The 18522-nt window shown below is 36.4% G+C and overlaps 1 protein-coding gene across 2 annotated transcripts in view; it reads right to left on the bottom strand.

The window, feature by feature from the left end:
- The window catches only part of ST6GALNAC3 (ST6 N-acetylgalactosaminide alpha-2,6-sialyltransferase 3), a 458212-nt gene that overhangs the window by 181086 nt on the left and 258604 nt on the right, over nucleotides 1–18522 (bottom strand). The gene's annotated exons all lie outside the window — the stretch shown is intronic.

The following is an 18522-nucleotide window of genomic DNA, read 5'->3' as shown; positions in this document are numbered from 1 at the left end:
GCAGATTTGATAACCCATGGTGTGGCTCTGACTCTCTGTGGATTTGGGGTATGGCATTTACCTTGATTCCTGCCTGGTGGCATTATATCCAAGCATAAAACTGAATATGAGGATGCATAAAAATGTTAATGTCAAGAAATAATTCTAAAACAGGCAACATAAAGCTATGTTTCTCAGTTATCACAGGTAATGTGTTCTCTTTATTTGAAAGTTCCTTGAGAGAAATGCATCTGTAGAGTCGTGTCCAAAGCAGCAGCTTGCTTTTTCTGGACTGGAAGGCAAAAAAAAAGGAGTCTTCCCAAACCAAGAAAGAGTTTTCTCCCGTGGACTGGAATAACAGAAGCCATTCATATTTCACTATTAGGTTATCATTAAATGTGACTCATTTTGTGACTGACTTTCCTCTGGATTATTTTCTTTCTCTTTTCAGAAGATGAGCTCCGGACCCAGCACTAACATACCATCCAAGTATGTGACACAAAGAAAGTAAGAGAGAAAACGGGTGCATGCTATGGTATTAGTATTTGAACACATTGCTCAACAAGGGGCATGGTTCTCAGCTGGTTGCACATGGCAAAGGCCAGGAGAACTTTTAGACAATTGCAATGGCTGGACTGCACTCCTGACCAAATGAACCAGGCAACTCATGAGGAAGGCACCTGCATGTAAGTAGTTCTTTAAGTTCCACACGTGATTCCAATGAGCATCTAGGGCTGAGAAACACTGTCTTAGAAGAATTAGTGGTAACAAAAGAGGAGCTCATACTGCCTAATCAAAGGGATAAATAAAAACATGGTAAATTGGTATCTTTAGGACCCAAGTGAGAAAGATGCTGTTGGGGCACAGGGCAGGCTGCCCCAAAATATCCCACAATGGCATATTGATTATTTCTAATTAAAATCACTTGAGAAGCAGCAGGAGCGGGAGGAGCTCTCAGACTCTCTGTTGCTCTAAATGCAGAAAATAAATCTTCCTATGAAAGGTGCCCTCCCTGCTATAAAAGGGCTGAAGTACAATCAATCAAAGGAAGAGACAGCTTTATCCCAGACATTGAGAATCAGAGCTGGGAAGCCAATATACACAAACTCTTGTTAATTTTACAAATTTACTGCCCTAAGCCTACATCCTACTTAAAGTCTTACTATGTACCCCAAACTTATGTTCCTTTGTCTTGTCAAATCCCTAAAAATTTATTGTTTCTTTGTTTAAAAGATATAGAAACTGCCTGCTACACTTCTCTCACAGAGAATTATTCTTTTAATTTTCCTGTGTACACATAATAAAACTTGGAATTTTCTCCTGTTATTCTGCTTTGTGCCAATTTTATTAGTGGCCCAGCCACAAGAACCCAAGAAGGGTAGAAAGGGGAATCCCCTCTCCCCAACAACTTGCAATTACCCCTAGAAGTCAGAGGTTATGAAGAGCAAATGGAGATGATATTGGGAGTTTGTATATAGTACCACGCATGAGAACTTTTATTTCCCACAAAGTTATTGTTAATTATATAGCATTAGAGCTCTTTATGTTCTGACTACAATCTGCTTTGGAAGCAAGGAAAACCTTGTTACCTTATATATTCTCTTCATTGTCTTTAGGAATTTCTGCCAGCATGTAAGGGTTGTGGTAAGCTGAACACTTGTTGACATGCATTCAGTACAGTTTTTTATCTTATTTTATTTTTAGGCAGGAGGATGCTTTAGTTTGAGAGGAAGGGGCTGGTGGAGATGGAGTGATTGTGAATACAAGAGAATGTTCCACTAATGGAGTGAGAACACGGGGAAGAAAAGTCAATAATTTAAGAATATAGTTGGATAGGTAGCCTTTGAAAAGGTAGAGATAGGTCTTTCTATGAGACAGTAAAAAATAGTTAAGAATCAGAGGAGAAATAGATGACTTTACAAGAGAGAACTGCAATTAAAGTTCACTTCTGATTTCCTTACACTTCTCTACAGAGTGAGGGTTAATTGAGAGATGGGATACTTAGAGGGAAGGTTAAAAGAATTCAAGAGAGGGATTAACTTTTGAAAAAAGGAATATTTTGAGCAACAATAGAAAAGATTTCCAGTTGTGCCACAGCTGGAATTTAGAAATTATAGATTTTTTATTAACCCACTGCAAGTTTATGCATTATTTCTAATATGGTTCAGGAGCACCAAAGCAAGACTGAAGAAAGGAGTTAGCCAGCTTGATGGAGGACTGGTGTTTGGGGCAAGTGGTGTACTGAAAGTTCAAAGTGGAGAAGTAATTATGGGCTCTAGTAACATGGATTCCAAGCTGAAAGTGAAAGAAAATGATGATAAAATGAGCAAATGAAAGAGATAAGGAAGCATGAATATCTTAATGATGTTATGTCCATTCATTGGAGATTGTGCAACATATGTTTGCATTGTATGTCCTGAGACCATAAGGAGAAAAAAATGTGGCTTATATATATAAGCTTTGAATTAAGTGTCTATGATTCCAATTGGAACAGGTTTCAGGAAAGAAGCTGTAGTATAAATCATCTCTTCTAGCTTGAAAATGCAAAACCAAAGCACAGAAGACATTCAGATTTATTGTTGTTGAAAAGTACTGGCATGAGAATGTCTGCTTCAATATGCTAACTTAAAAAATTCGGACGAACCTTTCCATGGAAGATAGCTAAAAGAGCTGAAAACAATGTAAAAAAACATTTCTTTAAGATCATCCAAGACCTAAAAAGATAGTGAGGAATTGCCAGCCTGGAGAAGTCTGGAACTCAGGAAGATACACCAACACTAAGAACTGCTTTTGCCCTGGAGGCATTTGTGGCTCTGGGAGAAGTAGCTGAGCTCTGCTTCTGGCAGCCTCCTAGGCCTACAAGAACAGAAATCAGAATGTAGAGCCCAAAAACGGTAAATCAACATTGACTCTGGACTAGGACTCCTAAAGTGCATTCTGAAAGTAAGTCTGAAATAAACTAGTTTGCAAAATCTATCACCCTCTTTCATGTCAATACGATGCTTCTGAAAACCTCAATTTTGAAAACTGCATTATTTAGCACTGAACTTCTAATGACCTTAGACACCATAGGAAGCAAAGAGAAAGCTCCTCTGGAGGAAGATAATATCATCCTAGGCCTCACAGTGTGGCTACAAAATAAGTTTTCAAATACAACACCCAACACACAATCTAAAAACCCAGACATATGAAGGGACAAAACACCACTAGAGAAAACAAACAGAAACAGTCCCTCAGGAGCTCTACACATGGAATTACAGGGCACAGAACAAAACAGCTATGTTTACTCTGTTCAAGGAAATGAAAGCCAACTGAAGATGTTGACAGGAAAATGAAAACTATAAAAAATGATGATATGTATGTGCAAAAGAACCACTTAGAAACTCTAGAAATGATAAATATAATACATGAAATGAAGAAATCAATGAATGTATTTAACAGCAATTTAGACAAAGCTAAAGAGGATTAGTGAACTAGAAGATAGAAGCAGCTGTTTAGAATGAAACATAAAATGTTATGCAAAGTAGAGTCAGAGACACAAGGAATACAATGAGAAAGCCTAAAATAAATTTATGTGAAATACGGGAGGACAGAAGAGATAAAATGGACAGAAGACAATGGCTGAGAATTTTCCAGAAGATTTGAGAATCCACAAATTCAAAAGGCTCAGCTGATAACTCACAGTCAAAATAAATAAAAACAAACCCACATCTAAACAAAAACAAAGAGGAAATTATGAAATTAAAAATTACCATAAAATATACAGCTGACCCTCAAACAACATGGGTTTGAACTGCGCAGGTCCACTTATAAGTGGATTTTTTCAGTAAACATACAGTTGGCACTTTGTATCCAGGGGTTTCACATCCATGGATTCAACTAACCACTGATCAAAAACAATATTTTCGTTAGTGGTTGGGAATCCCCATATGCAAAGGGCCAACTTAAGTTATAAGTGGATTTTGGACTGGGGTGGGGGTGGTACCCTAAGCCCTACAGTGTTCAAGGGACAACTGCAATTTGTGAAGGGGTAAATAGAGACAAAATATTTTAAGGTTCTTTCATTGTTATGGAAAGAGGGCAAATGTTCCAAATAACATAATTTCATAAGCTTAGAATGCCTGCTGCTATTCCTAGGGTTGTAGTTCTCAAACTTTTGGTCTCAGGTCCCATTTATATTCTTAAAAATTACTGAGGGCTCCATCGATCTTTTGTTTATGTGAGTTGAATATATATCAATATTTATCATATTAGAAATTGAAAATCATAAAATTTTAAAATATCCATTCATTTAAAAATAAAAATATGGCAAATATCACCATTTCATGTTAACATTAACATTTTTTATAAAAAGGTAACTTTCCCCTACAAAACAGTGAAAGGAGTGGCATTATTTATATTTTATTTATGCAAATTTCTTTGATTGAAGATAACTGAATTCTCATATCTGTTTCTGCTTTCACTCTCTTGCAACAGGTTGTTATCGTTGAAATGAAAAAAAATTCATAGCAGTTCATAATACTATGTGTGTATAGATATTTTTAATTTAAAACAAAATTTGACATGTGGCAATTTCATAAAGTTTATTTATAATATGAAATCTGAAACCATATCAATAAGATTTTCTACTGTTATATCCATTGGTCTATCTTGTACTTTACATGGATCTTTAATTCACGTATGATTTTGTGATATCACGCTTTGGTCATTTGAAAAATATTAGTACAATGAGTTAATGCAAGATATTAAAATTGTTGAAAATTTTCATTATATATTTTTAACACATTCATTGATATTACCACTGATCTCATCAGAAAAGCTTATAAGTTTTGGGAAACTGGAAAGCTGACAGTGACAAATGCAGGTTTGTAAAATATATCCTAATTTTGACTTGAAAGCTCAATTTTTGTCACTAGTAAAATATGATGTTATTTTCTTTAAGTGACAGGCCCATTTCATTCATTTTCAAGAAAATGTATACCAAGTATTGAAATATAAATATTCATCATATGTCTGTTGGCTGTTATTTCCAGTAAAAATGGTGTTCAATGACCTTGGAACTCATGAAAATTTTCAAAATAAAAAAGTTGGGTAGTAAAGGGTAAAGGAGGTCAAATATATAGTGACAAGAAAAGATTTGACTTTGGGTGGTAAACACACAATACAATGTACAGAAGATGTATCATAGAATTATACATATGATCATATGATTATCTCAATAGCTGCAGAATAAAATTGATAAAATTCAGTATCAACTTAATGATTAAAAACTCTTAGTTAAGGGAAAGTAGCAGTGAACTTCCTGAATCAAACAAAATGTTCCTATGAAACGAAATTTCTATATCAAACATTGTAGTACTTCACACTTAATAGTAAAATGTTGGAAACTGTTGCTTTAGAATTGGGAAGGAGCCAATGATTTCCACTGCCACCATTGTCAAGCAATGCACTGAGAGCTTAGCAGTACAGTAAGGTGGGTGGGGGGGATGAAAGATAAAAAAGTAGCAAAACAAAAATATAATTATTTACAGATGATATGATGGTATGTAAGAATCCACATATAATTTGTTATAATTTTTATTAGAGTTAGTAGGATTGCTAGATACAAATCAGAATGTAGATCAATTGTATTTTGATGTATTAGCAACTATAAAATTTAAGTGTATCATTTATAACTGCATCAAAATATAAAATACCTAGGAATAAATCTAATATGTGCAAGACCTCTGTGGTGAAAATAAAATTCTATTGGTAAACATTTTTAAAACTACATAAATGGAGAGATATAACATGTACATGGAGTAGAAAACTTAAGGATGTAAACATGTAGAATATCCTCAAACTGATGTATAGATTCAAGGTACGCTCAATAAAAATCCCAAAACACCAGAATTTCTTCCCTGGAACTTTATAAGCTGATTCTAACATTTATATGAAAATGCAAGGGACCAATTAAGTTATCATACCTTTGATGAAGAAGAAAATGGCACCAGCACAAGGACAGACAAACAGACTCATGAAACACGGGCAAGAACCCAAATAATTTGTGATGAAAGTGCCAAGCAGAGTACTGGAGGAAAAAAATCAGGCTTTTAAAGAAAGACTCTGGAAAAATTGGAAAATCTCATGGAAAAAAGTAAATGTAGACCCTTACATATACACAAAATTCATTTCAGGTGAACTGAAAACTTGTAACTAAAAGACAAGACAGTAAGTTTTAGGAAGAAAATATAGGAGAAAACTTTCATAAAATCAGGAGAAAAAAATTTTCTTAAACAAGACATAAAGTACTAACAATATAGGAAAAGATTGATAAAATATATTAACTTTAAGAATGGCTGTCCTTCAGGACAACATTAAGAGAGTGATAAGGCAAGCCACAGATTTTTTTCTCCATCTCTGTAGGAAAGGGGTGTGTGTGTGTGTGTGTGTGTGTGTGTGTGTGTGTGTGTGTGTGTGTGTGTGTGTGTGTGTGTGTGTGTGTATCCTAGGAAAAAATTAATATATAAAATATATAACAAGTCCTTACAAATCAACAATAAAAGATAGCAGTCAAAGCAACAGAAAGATGGGTAAAAGATTGTCATTACATAACAGAAGAAATTCAAATGCCAAATAAACATCAGAAAAGACACTTATCATTAGTAATCAGGAAAATGCAAACTAAAACAATGAGATGTTGTACATCTACAAGGTTGCCTGAAACTAAAATGCCTGACAATGCCAAGTGTTAAAAAGAATGTGCAGTAACTGGAAGTCTCATGCAATAACTGGTAGGAATCTGAACTTTACACTAATGCTACAGAAAACTATAGCATTATCCTGCATACTTGAATATACATATTGGATAATTTCTTCACATGATTGGGACTATCATCTGAAACTGAAAACATCACAGTTACCAGAGCCCTACCAGAGTGGCACTGACGTGTTGTATTGTAAAATGGTAGTTAAGTCTTCTTCAAAAACAGTGTTCTATAGACAAATACACTGGGAAATGTCACATACATTCTTTACTTCTTGAGGATTGCCAACGAATATTAAATTCTAAAGGCTACAAATATTCACTTAAGTCTCTCATTTTGTTTAATTCAGAGTTGCAGAAAATTATTTGGAAACTTCACTGTCAATTTTTTGAGGGAAACTGATTAATATCTTATAGGATAATGGCTTGGAAACTGTGCGCTAGATATAATCTTGTGAGGGCTAAGAATAAGACATGAATGGCCACTGATTCCATTATTATTTTACCTTCGATCTTTAAGTTCTACTCAATGTAATACTTGCAACCCAGATCTGGTGTGGGGCAAGGTATTAATACTGGAACAGAAGGGGAAAAAAATCATCATTATTTGCAGATGATATGATAGTCTTCCTTGCAAGCATAACAAACCATAGAAAAACAATTAGAATTAATAGAAGAATTTAAAAATGGTAGCCAGCTACAATGTGGATATACAAAATTACCAACAGTACTTCAGCAAAAAATGAATCTACAATACAGAGAAATCTAATGTACAATAGCAAGCAAAATGCAAAATGCCTAGGAAAAAAACTAAACATGAAATTTGTTAATGCTTTAAGAAAAATGAGTGCCTCATATAAGATTGAACTGCAGTAAGCTGTCAATCCAGGTATTAACTTGTGAGTAGTTCTTTCAAAAAAATGCTTGAATTTCTACACGTAGACTAGATGCTTGCTGAAGTTTATTTAATGTTGAAGATCTTGTGATTTACTATTGAACGAGCTAAACATTTTGAATTATAGGAATTCAATATTAAGATTTAAATAGACAATACTGTAATATTTTTTACTTGCTTTGGAGTTTCTCTGTCCTTCATTGCTATGGTAATTATAGTTTGAAATTCTTTTCTTATTTGAATAATTATTTTTAAACTATTTTAAATCTTCTTTTAGATATCATGGGTTATTGACCCAGTAAATGAAATTACTGAGCTCATAGTATTTTAATGCTTTAATGAAGTGGCTTTCTAAAATGCTCAGTCCCTGTGACCATGTCAAGCATAGCAATTAGCTAAAACTGAAAATTACCACCCTTCCAGTACCCAAGATTGCAGAAACTAGACAAACTGAAGACTCCACTCAGGCTTCAGAAGACAAAAAAAACAACAGTGAATAAATAACGGTTCACAGGATGAACAGACCAAAATGCTTTATTAAAAACTATGGTACATTTTAGCCAGGGTTTTAAGAGCAGATTTCAGACTACTTTCTTAGTGTCTTCTTCGAAACCTGTTTCACTGGACTTTAGAACTCTCCATGGTGTCATTTTGATAAAGAGCAGTCTGGACATCTCTCAAGCACTGAATATTTTAGCAACTTTACATATTTTAAAGTTGAAAAAATAGGCCCTTAAATCGAACCAGATCAACTGCCATAAAACGTTAAAGCATAGCCAATCCAAAATGAAAACCAATTGTTGTTTTTGTTTCATTTACAAAATAGGATTACTGACAGGCCATGGAGAGAATGGATTTCCTTCTTTCTTTAAAAGAAGAAAATCTGAACCTTACAAGAGTCCTGGCTGAGTCTGCAGCTGACACATAGATCGTCATCACAGCTTCCCGACCTCACACCTGGGCTCAGATCTACAGCCATGAATCTGAAACATCGGGCCTAATTAACAAGCTAATGAATTATGTATGAATGTATTATTGACTAGCCTGACCATAAAAATAAATAACCTTTTTACCATATAATTCATCTGGCAGGAGGGGGTGGGTAAAGAGGTGAGGGGGAGCTGTGAAAGCTAAATAATTTTTCTAGTTCTAATTTTTATGTAAATGCTTTGTGTGTGTCTGTGTGTGTGCCTGTGTGTATGTAACTGCTATAAACAACAAGTGCTAATTTTAGACAAATTATAGGTAACACTTCAAAAAAACGGGACTTGTTCCGACTAAATGTTTACTTCTTGTTAGAGAGCAGAAGTGTATCATACCATGGCCTCATCATTTCTGTCATTTTGGTGCCAAAAGCATTAACCACATTTTCCAATATGGATTAAACAATGAAGACATAATTCAAAATAAAAGCTATTAATACTAGGGCACTTGAAGTTTAATACATAAACTTTGTATATATAAAAATATATAATTGTATAGCGTAATTTCAATACCACCAACCTTCAACATTTCATCATATTCCACTTCATCTCATCTGAAAGCACTTAAGGTGTCTGAGAAAATGAGAATAGAACCAGGTTCTAGCAGCGTAGTAGAATACAAATAAGCATTGGCTTTGTCAGCAGTCTTGCATTTAAATCCCTCTCTGCCACTTTCTAGCTGTGCTTTTGCATAGATTTCCCAACTTCTTGACTCTTTATTTTCTTACCTTCTGCAACTCATTTATCAGTTTCCCATGAGCAAGTTCTGTCTTTGCCCCATGGCAAATGTGAGTAAAATTAAACACTATTCCTCCTTCCCCACTAAAGAAAAGCCACCCCCACAGAGCATCAGTAGGCAATGGGCCTTCATCTCTGCCAACACCCTTTATTTTTCTCCATTTCTTTCTTCTTTTTTTAATATATTTTTATTGATTTCAGAGAAAGGGAGAGAGAGAGATAGAAACATCAATGATGAGAGACAGTCACTGATGGGCTGCCTCCTGCACGCCCCTGGCTGGGGATCGAGCCTGCGACTCAGGCATGTGGCCCGACAGGGAATCGAACCCCGAGCTCCTGGATCCTAGGAGTCACGCCCAGCTGGGCTTTCCATTTCTTTATAAAGCTGTATGTTTCTCCTGCTTTCTCCAAGCTTGTATCCTCACAACTATCATTCTCTCAGCCCCCTAAAGACTCTAGTTACCAGGATCTACCCTTTTTAGGGGTTAGTAGAGATGTATCAATAACAAATGATGTGATTAATAAATAAAAACACTCATACACACATTTTACAAGGGGAAATAAGACCTTTTTATATCCTGCATTGTAGCCTGTGAGAATTCCTTTCAGGACTTGAAAAATCATTCTGTTTTTGCTTTAACTCTTTGCTATTTTTCTTAGAAGATGTTAGTAATAAAGTTAAATGTGTTTCAGAAGCATCATACGTTTGTTACCTTCATTTTTTTATTTTTAACACAAGTTGGCTTGGTAGAAAAACATCCCTTAGAAAACATCAGGAGGTAAAATGTCAGATGCAGCTTTAAGGAAACAGAGAGCGGAGGCTTCTGCGTGGGTTGGATCGTGATTGTAGACTATGAATTGTGAATAAAATCGCTCCTCCACCTCATGATGAGAATAATTTCTCAGATCTAAGTTCTCCCACTGCCCCACAGAGGAAGTCTAAGTAATAATCGTGATCCTTTCTCAAGACTGCACTGCAAGCTTCAAAGGAAGATGAAGGCCAGGAAAATTCCACCAATGGTTATCTGTCTCCTCTGAGTGACAGTAAGACGGCTCCAAATCAAACCCAGCATGGGGCTTTGTTTCTTAGAAACAAAAGGATAGATTACACTAAAAACTGTAAAAAAGAAAATTAATTTCAAAACAGATTTCCTGGCTGGGTATTAGGAAGACTGTTCTGAAAAAATAAAGGGCTTTTGGTAGTCCTTTTTAGAGGAAAAGTAGTAGGGTTTTATGCATAGTATGGATAACCACAGAGGGCTGTTAAGTGTATAATGCATACAAAGGGGAATGGTTCCAGGCTATTTTTTCCCTGGAAAACTTTCTAGCATTTCCCCATGAATAATGGGCCATTACCTAGAAATTGAAGCTGCTTAGTACAAACACCATAGGAATTGTAGTTACGCTTTGAAAGTATTCTTGCTATTATCCAGCTGCAAGTTAAATGCAGTTCTAAGCAGAGCTTTGACTTTTATTTCTAGCTAATTGACCTGTGCTTTGGTTTTTTACTGCAACTTTAGATGGATCAACAAAAATATACTGAATAAATGAGATGATGACATTGCCACCAAACCCTGAGATCCAACTCTCAAGCTGGAAATCTAAGCTCCAATTTACTCCAGTCTACGACTGATTAGACCCATTATTTAATGAAGTCTCTCTTGGTTGTCTGCCTATCGAATTATTCGTATTCATGGAGAGAAAGTGATAAGCCAAAATGCTAATTATCCATTTTTCTAAAATAAAAGACCTATGCTAAGAATAACAATGAGCTATTAAAACAGCACTTTTCATCTGACATAGTACATCTTAACAAGCTTTTTCATTCCAGTGATTTTCATTGCTGGACATCTTATCTAATAAAAAGGGAGATGTTTACTTTCTATCTATTCAGACTTTGCTAGCATTGGTCAATGGCTTTTGAATTTGAATGCTGTTGGAAATATTGAAATAAGGCAGGGAAATCCAGTATTTAAAAGCAGATTTTTAAAGAAGCACTACATTTAATGTATTGATTTACATCATCGTTTGTCCAAGTACCTGCGTCTAAAATAGTGGTTCTCAACTGGGAATTCCCTGGGACATTTGGCAATGTCTAGAGACATTTCTGGATATTATAGATGAGGCGGTATTACTGGCATCTAGTGGGTAGGAGCCAAGGATGTTGCTAAAGATCCTTCACTGAACAGCAAAGTCCCCCACAGCAAAGAATTACCCAGCCCAAAATATCAACAGTGCTGAGGTTGAGAAATTTAGGTTTAAAAGGAATCAAGGAATTTTAATAAATAATTAGGCAACAGGCCTATGAAATTAGGCTACATAAGTGCTATGAATTTAGTCTTCTCTCTGTTCCGAGTTTTGCAGATTTTTCACGAGAGTCTAACTTCTTAGAACAATACTAGTTGTACTAAATGCAGGTCAAGCCCTAATTCCATAAGATCCCACATTTATATCTCAGTCTTGTGCTAGATTACGTAGGCATTTTTCCTCCGATGAAAGCTGGATGGAGAAAAAGATGTTCTGGAGGAGAAACAGGAAAAAATAGAAAGAGAAATCTAAGGTAAACAGGAAGAAGCAATAGGAATGATTGGATGAAAGTGAATAAAGGCAATTCCAGCATTATGGGTCCAAAATAGAGAATCCTGCAAAGCGTTTTGTTAGCCGGTGAATTTATCTTCTACTGATTTTATCAACATTACCTGCCTCCATAACCCACATTCATTCATTCATATACAATCGCCCAACTGGAATAATCTCCTTCCCCATGACACACCCACAATACAGACTCTCGCTTGAGGCCTTTCACACACAGAGATGGCCTTAGCTCAAGAGCTGAAAAGACTGTCACCACCACCACAATTCAATCGACCACTTTAAAAGGTTAATAGACATTTTGAAATTTGGGGGTAAAATGATTTGGGGGCACAAATAATGTACCATTTTGTTTTCTGTAAGAAACTGTAGTATTCAACTTCCAACGTAAAGTCCTAAGTCATTTTGTAACCACTTGCAAGATTCAACCTCTTCTAGTCTTCCTAGAGGAAAAGTCAAGAGAAAACAGTTTATTTTCTACACAGGTTTCTGTTTCCTTGGCACACAATCTCCTGGCACTAGAGAGTTGTGAGGAACACAGTGGTTTGGGGTTGGCAAGCTCCAAGCATTTCAGTTCCCAGCAGCCGGGCTCCTCGGAGGCCTGCCAAAGCCGCAAAGCAATACTTAGTCTTCGAAGCCAAAAGCTCCTGGGAGGGAACCATTCTCTGTGCAAAAACTCAATATATGCTCCATTAGCTAAAAGGCTGATTACCAGTAGCAGAATCGTTAACAAATCTTAGCAAAGTTTTAGAATTTGAAAGATACTGGTGTTATAGAGGTTTGGTGGTCAATAAAGTTGTCAATTAAGTAGATGCCAGAGAGGGGTAGCCATCTCTATTAGTTAACTCAAGTCCCTTTCATTATAGTAGATTTAATTCAATAAACTCCTTTCAAAAGTGAAGGGAAAAAAACCTTGGAAATTAAAGATGATAATAATAGATGAAGACAGTGGTAGAAAACATTGTGAACATTTTTTTATATGGAACAACTTATCTAAAATTCATGGAGAAATAATCGTTAGAATGCAACGTGGCTCCACCAAAACAAATGAAACTGAAATAAAAGCATCATGAAACAATATAAATAAAAAAATTGTTCTATAAATAAATGAGCACAGGGAAATCTATCAAAACCCATAAAAATAAGAATCATACACATGACTGTGTGTGTGTGTGTAAAGGCTGGATTAAAGGTCAGTATGATGAATGATAGGAAGTGTTAGCAGATTATTGACAGGGGAGAAAGAAAATATCTAGCTACTTTTAATTGTTGGCTATTATGAAAATTAAATGATATATATTCTTAATAAATGGTACCCAAAAGTGATATAAACGGTATTCTGTAAAAGCAGGATACTAAGTGCATTGGAATGTTTAACACAACCATTATTTTCTTAAAGTATGGCCATTTTTCATTTCCTCCTTGACAGATAAATTGTGTCCATCAAAATCTGCTAGAAGAGAGTAATTAAAGTGTTAATGTGATCCAAACTTCAACAGAAAACTTTTTTTGAGAGGATGAATTAAAAGTGATCTCAAAGGTTAAATGTAATGAAGTGTGTCCAAGATACACAGTTGCCAATTAAAAACATATTTGTAGTAATTAGGTCAAAATAAACACAGAGATTCTAAGCTTTGGCATCCACATCTCATACTCTCACAAGGCATATAGGTCTGTAAAACTAACTGAATCAAAATACTAACTACACAAAGCAAGACACTGCCCTCTGGCATTCCTTGGGAGAGGAAACCTTAAGGAGACTGCTGTGTTAACCTTCATTACCCCCAAGTCAGCAAGGTTCGCACTATGTGCAGAAGAAACTGCAAACCCTTCTTGTAGCTTCAGGAACTCTGGACGCTGGCCCTCTCGGTCACAGTCAGCCAGCAAACTTAATTTCTCTGTTTCTTGACCATGCCATAGTCTTGCCTCAGTCTCAGGATTTGGAACATTCTGTTTCTTTTTTGCTAGAATACTTTGCCCTCCACTCCACTTCCCATTTTTGCAGGTACTTTCTCATCATGTGGAATTCAGCTTAAATATCAGCTCCTCAAAGAAGCATTTTCCTGACCACCCACTCAAGCTCAAGGTAAGTCCTTCCCGTTCGGCCCATTCATACATAGCACACACTACTGTACCTTCAGAGATGCTTATCCTAATTATAATTGTGTACTTATTAACCCATTTACTCAGTCATTGTCAGTCTCTGCCACTCGTCACTATGTTTCTTGGAGGAAAAGAAAATGCCAGCATCCACTATATCAACCACACTAACAAGCTGCCTGGCCCGAAGCAGGTGTTAATAAATATTTTTGATTGCATAAAAGTAGATTCCGATCCACTGTAAATATCACACTGGTTAAAGGACTTAGCTGTGATGTTTACTGATATAGCGGTTTTAGCACCATTACACAGCATCAATGTTAAAGAGGGTCCTACTTTATTTGCACAGCATCTTATATTTTTCAGAGCATAAGTCTTAAATTTGGCTTTGGTAAATTCAGAGGAATCTCCAAGAAGGTGGAGGCCTCTGGTACCATTAAGACATACAATTTACCAATTTCTTATTGAACTGGGAAAGAACTTATATGCTTATATGCATAACCTATGGACACAGACATTGGTATGGGGAAGGCCTGGATATGGGATAGAGGGGATCAATGGGGGAAAAGGGAGGAAGTCTGTAATACTTTCAACAATAAAGATCAATTTAAAAAAATAAAATATACCCAGTGTAGTCAGTGCCTAAACCACACAGATATATGTCTGCGCATGTGGACCCATGTGTCAAAATACACAGAAGCCGATTCCTTGTCAGGGGCCCTGCTGGATAGACTGTCTTGATACAGACATGTGAGAATTTAGCCTGAGTTCTTTCTTCGCCTGAACTTTTCAAAAATTGCTTTCTTAAACTACATTTTACTTTAACATCCAAGAGGTCTAATATGAAATTTAAGATAAAGAACCACACTGTGTTAGAGGGACTAAATCTAAAACAGATTTGAATTTGTAATTAAAAGGTTATGATAGCTGGAGAAACCAAGGTCATAGGATTTTTCTTGTTTAAGCAGGTCAGTCCAAATAGGTACAACATGAAAATGGAAGAGGGATTTGAAAGCAAGGACCATAAAGTATAAAAATACAGTAGGATTATTCATCTACATATAAGATTATAAAAACACTTCTGCCCAGCTGGTGTGGCTCACTGGTTGAAAGTTGACCCATGAACCAGGAGGTCACAGTTCAATTCCCAGTCGGGGTGCGTGCCCAGGTTATGGGCACGATCCCCAGTGAGGGGTGAGCAGGAGGCAGCCAATTGATGATTCTCTCTCATCATTGATGTTTCTATCTCTCTCTCCCTCTCTGAAATCAATAATAAAAAAAAAAATTAGCACTTTTAACCTCCACGTTTAATTGAGGAAAGAAAAAGGCTAATTTTAAGTGTTACAGTATTGAAAAAGTGTACAAGGTGCAACTTTCAGCTGCAATTTCAATGATTATTTAATAATTAGATAATATGTTTTATAAAAGCAAGGAAATGGTTTTGTTCTTTGTATTACTCTAGCACCCAGAATGGTGTCTGACCTCTAGTAAGCAATCAGTAAATACTTTTTGAATGAATAATACCAATAATAACAACTTGTATTAACACTTTGTCAAATATTGTACTAAACAGCTCATAGACAACATACCAATTAGACACTGCATCTAAATAGGAGGAAAGTTTATCATAGCAGTGTATAAAGGAGTTAACCAAATCCAAATAATCTCTCTAGGATCAGAGGACAGAGCCAACACCCCCATCCAGGACTAGTTGACTGCAGAGCTGGTTTTCCTCCCACTGCACTAAACAGGCTCCTTGGACATGCAGAACTGTATGGAGGAGAAATGCAACCACATTTACAAGGGTATGTGGGGAAAAAAAATCAGAATCTAAGATGAACTGTAGGGCTAGAGAACAGGGCTTATTTCTGTGCACTCGGTTCACTGAAGACACAAGTACAATGCCATAGGATATTATGGAGGTGGCTAAAGGCAGGATAGGGCTGGCAAAGGGAGTCAGAAAAAAACAGACAGCAAATAAATAAGGAGCTTATTCCTTTCCATAGTAACAGCCATACCTCCAGCCGCAACATTGCCAGTGCTGTCAGAAGAACCTTGCAGAAATGAGGCAGGCCCTGTTTTTCAAAAGAGTAATAATGAAAAAATAAAGTCCTGTGGTGCTTTTCCTCTATCGGCCCTGCTTATAAATTCATAGCACAGCATGGAGGTTATTAAAATCCCATATGTGAGAACCACACACAGCACAAAGAGATATGAATTGGCGTTCCATGGAGATAATGCTATCTAATGGGCAAAACAAGTAGTAGGGTTTCATTTTTATTCCGAGTACATTTAAAAAGGGCTCAGCATCCAACTACTGCACATGGATAGCTGACCATTCAAAGACCATTTCTCCCCTTCCTTCCTACGGATTAATAAGTGGGTTATAAAGAGTAAGGTTGTTATCTGTCCAAGTCTGGATATTCCCAAGACATTTTTTCTTTGCTTGCAACTGTTTGAAATAGAGTGGATTAAAAACTTCTCCAGTTGCCTTGGCACAGAACAGAAGCAGAGTAAACTTCCCCCTGCTCCCCACCACAGCATCAGGCAGGCCCAGATCCAAAGGAGCCCGTGATTTCCGGACCAGAGGCCACCAGAGACCTGCTAGAGGCCCAGCACAGGCTGGCCTACATTTCATTGTTGTTGGGTTGGTTTGTTCATGAGGTAAGTTTTTTTTGTGTGTTTTTTTTTTTTTTTGGGGGGGGGGCAGGGTTAGAAAAGGCTGCCTAATGTCCTATTAAGGAAAATCAAATATGACTAATTATAGCAAATGCTATTCTATATAATCTGGCAATGAGAGTAGAAAACAGCATCTCAGATCAAAAAGCCAATTTTAAGAATATCCTACGACCTTAATCAACAGAAAACCTTACATCTGAAATTTCCTAAGTAACTTAGTACTAGAATGTAATCAGGACAAAAAAATAGCTATTTTAATTTATTTATTCCAAAATCGAACTTTCAAAAGCAGGTAAATTTGTGGTTATGAACACCTGGACCAGGGTATGGACAGAAAACACTACTCCAAGGAGCCAAGAAGTTTAAAATACATCTAGAACATAAAGTAAATCAAACAACAAAAACCCAAACACATCTCAATGGAATCTAAAACAAAATCTGAAATATATGGGAAAATGGAGAACAAAGGTATGAAATTAACTAAAATGTGAGGAATTTCTGATTTAGAGCATCAGTTATTTATTCAGTAAATATGTAATGAGCATCTATCTGCACTGTCCCATTCCCTGGGGGATTCTGCAGGAAGATGGACAAAGTCCCTGTCCTCTTGCAGTTTTCATTTAGTGCTGAGAGAGAAGGTGGAACATCTCCCCCAGCCATACAGTCACCTTAGTTAAAATTAAATGGATTGGCTGTTGACCTAAATTTCCCTCAAAATAAGCTTGAGTGCCAATGTAAAAACATCATTACCAAGTTGGTGCCTTGAAATGAGCAACAAACTTGGGTGAGATAATCATCTCCAGCCTGGGAGGCAGAGGGCCAGGAAAAGCCCACCTAAAGCAAGAAGAATGCAGCAGGACGAAAGGCCATTCTGGGGAAAGCTTGAAGCTAAAATGAACCCTAGTGTGGGAGAGTGAAAATATTGGGTCCAGAAGGAGCATCCTTAAATGAAATTTCAATATCAAACCTCTTAGATCTCTTAAAACCTCTACCGCCCTATGTCAACCATCTAATGACCACAACCGAAAAGATGAGATGTTCTTGTACATCTTGTTTAGGATAATTTAGGGTAATACCCATCTCTCAGGAATCCTCTACATAGGGTTGAATACTCTATCACTGGTTATCTGGTGATAAGAGTATAGAAAGAGGAGGAAGAAATAAAATCCTCAAGGTTAGCACTGAGGAGGCCTGGGTTCAAGGTTGATCTCTAACACCAATAGTTGTGAGATTGTTAGGCAAATCACATTATCTCTCTATGTTATTATCTCATATGCCAATTGCACACAATAGTACCTACCCTGTCCAAACTCTCAGGGTTGTCAGAAGAATAAAATAAAAATGGATTTCTAAGAAATAAGGATGGGACATATACAAATTCTAAGAGATTGCAGCTAATGTTCACAATTCAGCCTGGTATGAGTTTCTTGGCCAAGAGAAATAAAAACATAAATAAAATAGCCTCCACAATAATGGTGATTTCTGTGATTTATTAAGTGCTTAATACATGTTCCAGGCACATGGAACCCTGTGTGGTTCCTATAATTATTGCCCACATATTGCAAATGAGGAAGCTGAGGCTCTGAGAAGTTAAATGTTTTGTGAAAATTCACAAATCTGGTAAGCTAAATTCAAATCCATCGGACTCCAAAGCTTACGAGTTCAAACACCAAGCTATTTTGGTTCTTATATCTCTCAAGATTCACATCAGTTCAAATCAGTACAATCCAATTCAATTCAATCCATAAATATCTATGTTTGGGTAGCTTACACATTTGCAGAAAATGACACATAGATACCCTTGCTTAAAG

Source organism: Miniopterus natalensis, chromosome 9 (assembly GCF_054644295.1).
Source record: "Miniopterus natalensis isolate mMinNat1 chromosome 9, mMinNat1.hap1, whole genome shotgun sequence".
In the NCBI taxonomy this organism is placed as follows: Eukaryota; Metazoa; Chordata; class Mammalia; order Chiroptera; family Miniopteridae; genus Miniopterus; species Miniopterus natalensis.
Note: the sequence above shows the minus strand (reverse complement) of the source record. Positions and strands in the feature narration are given on the sequence as shown.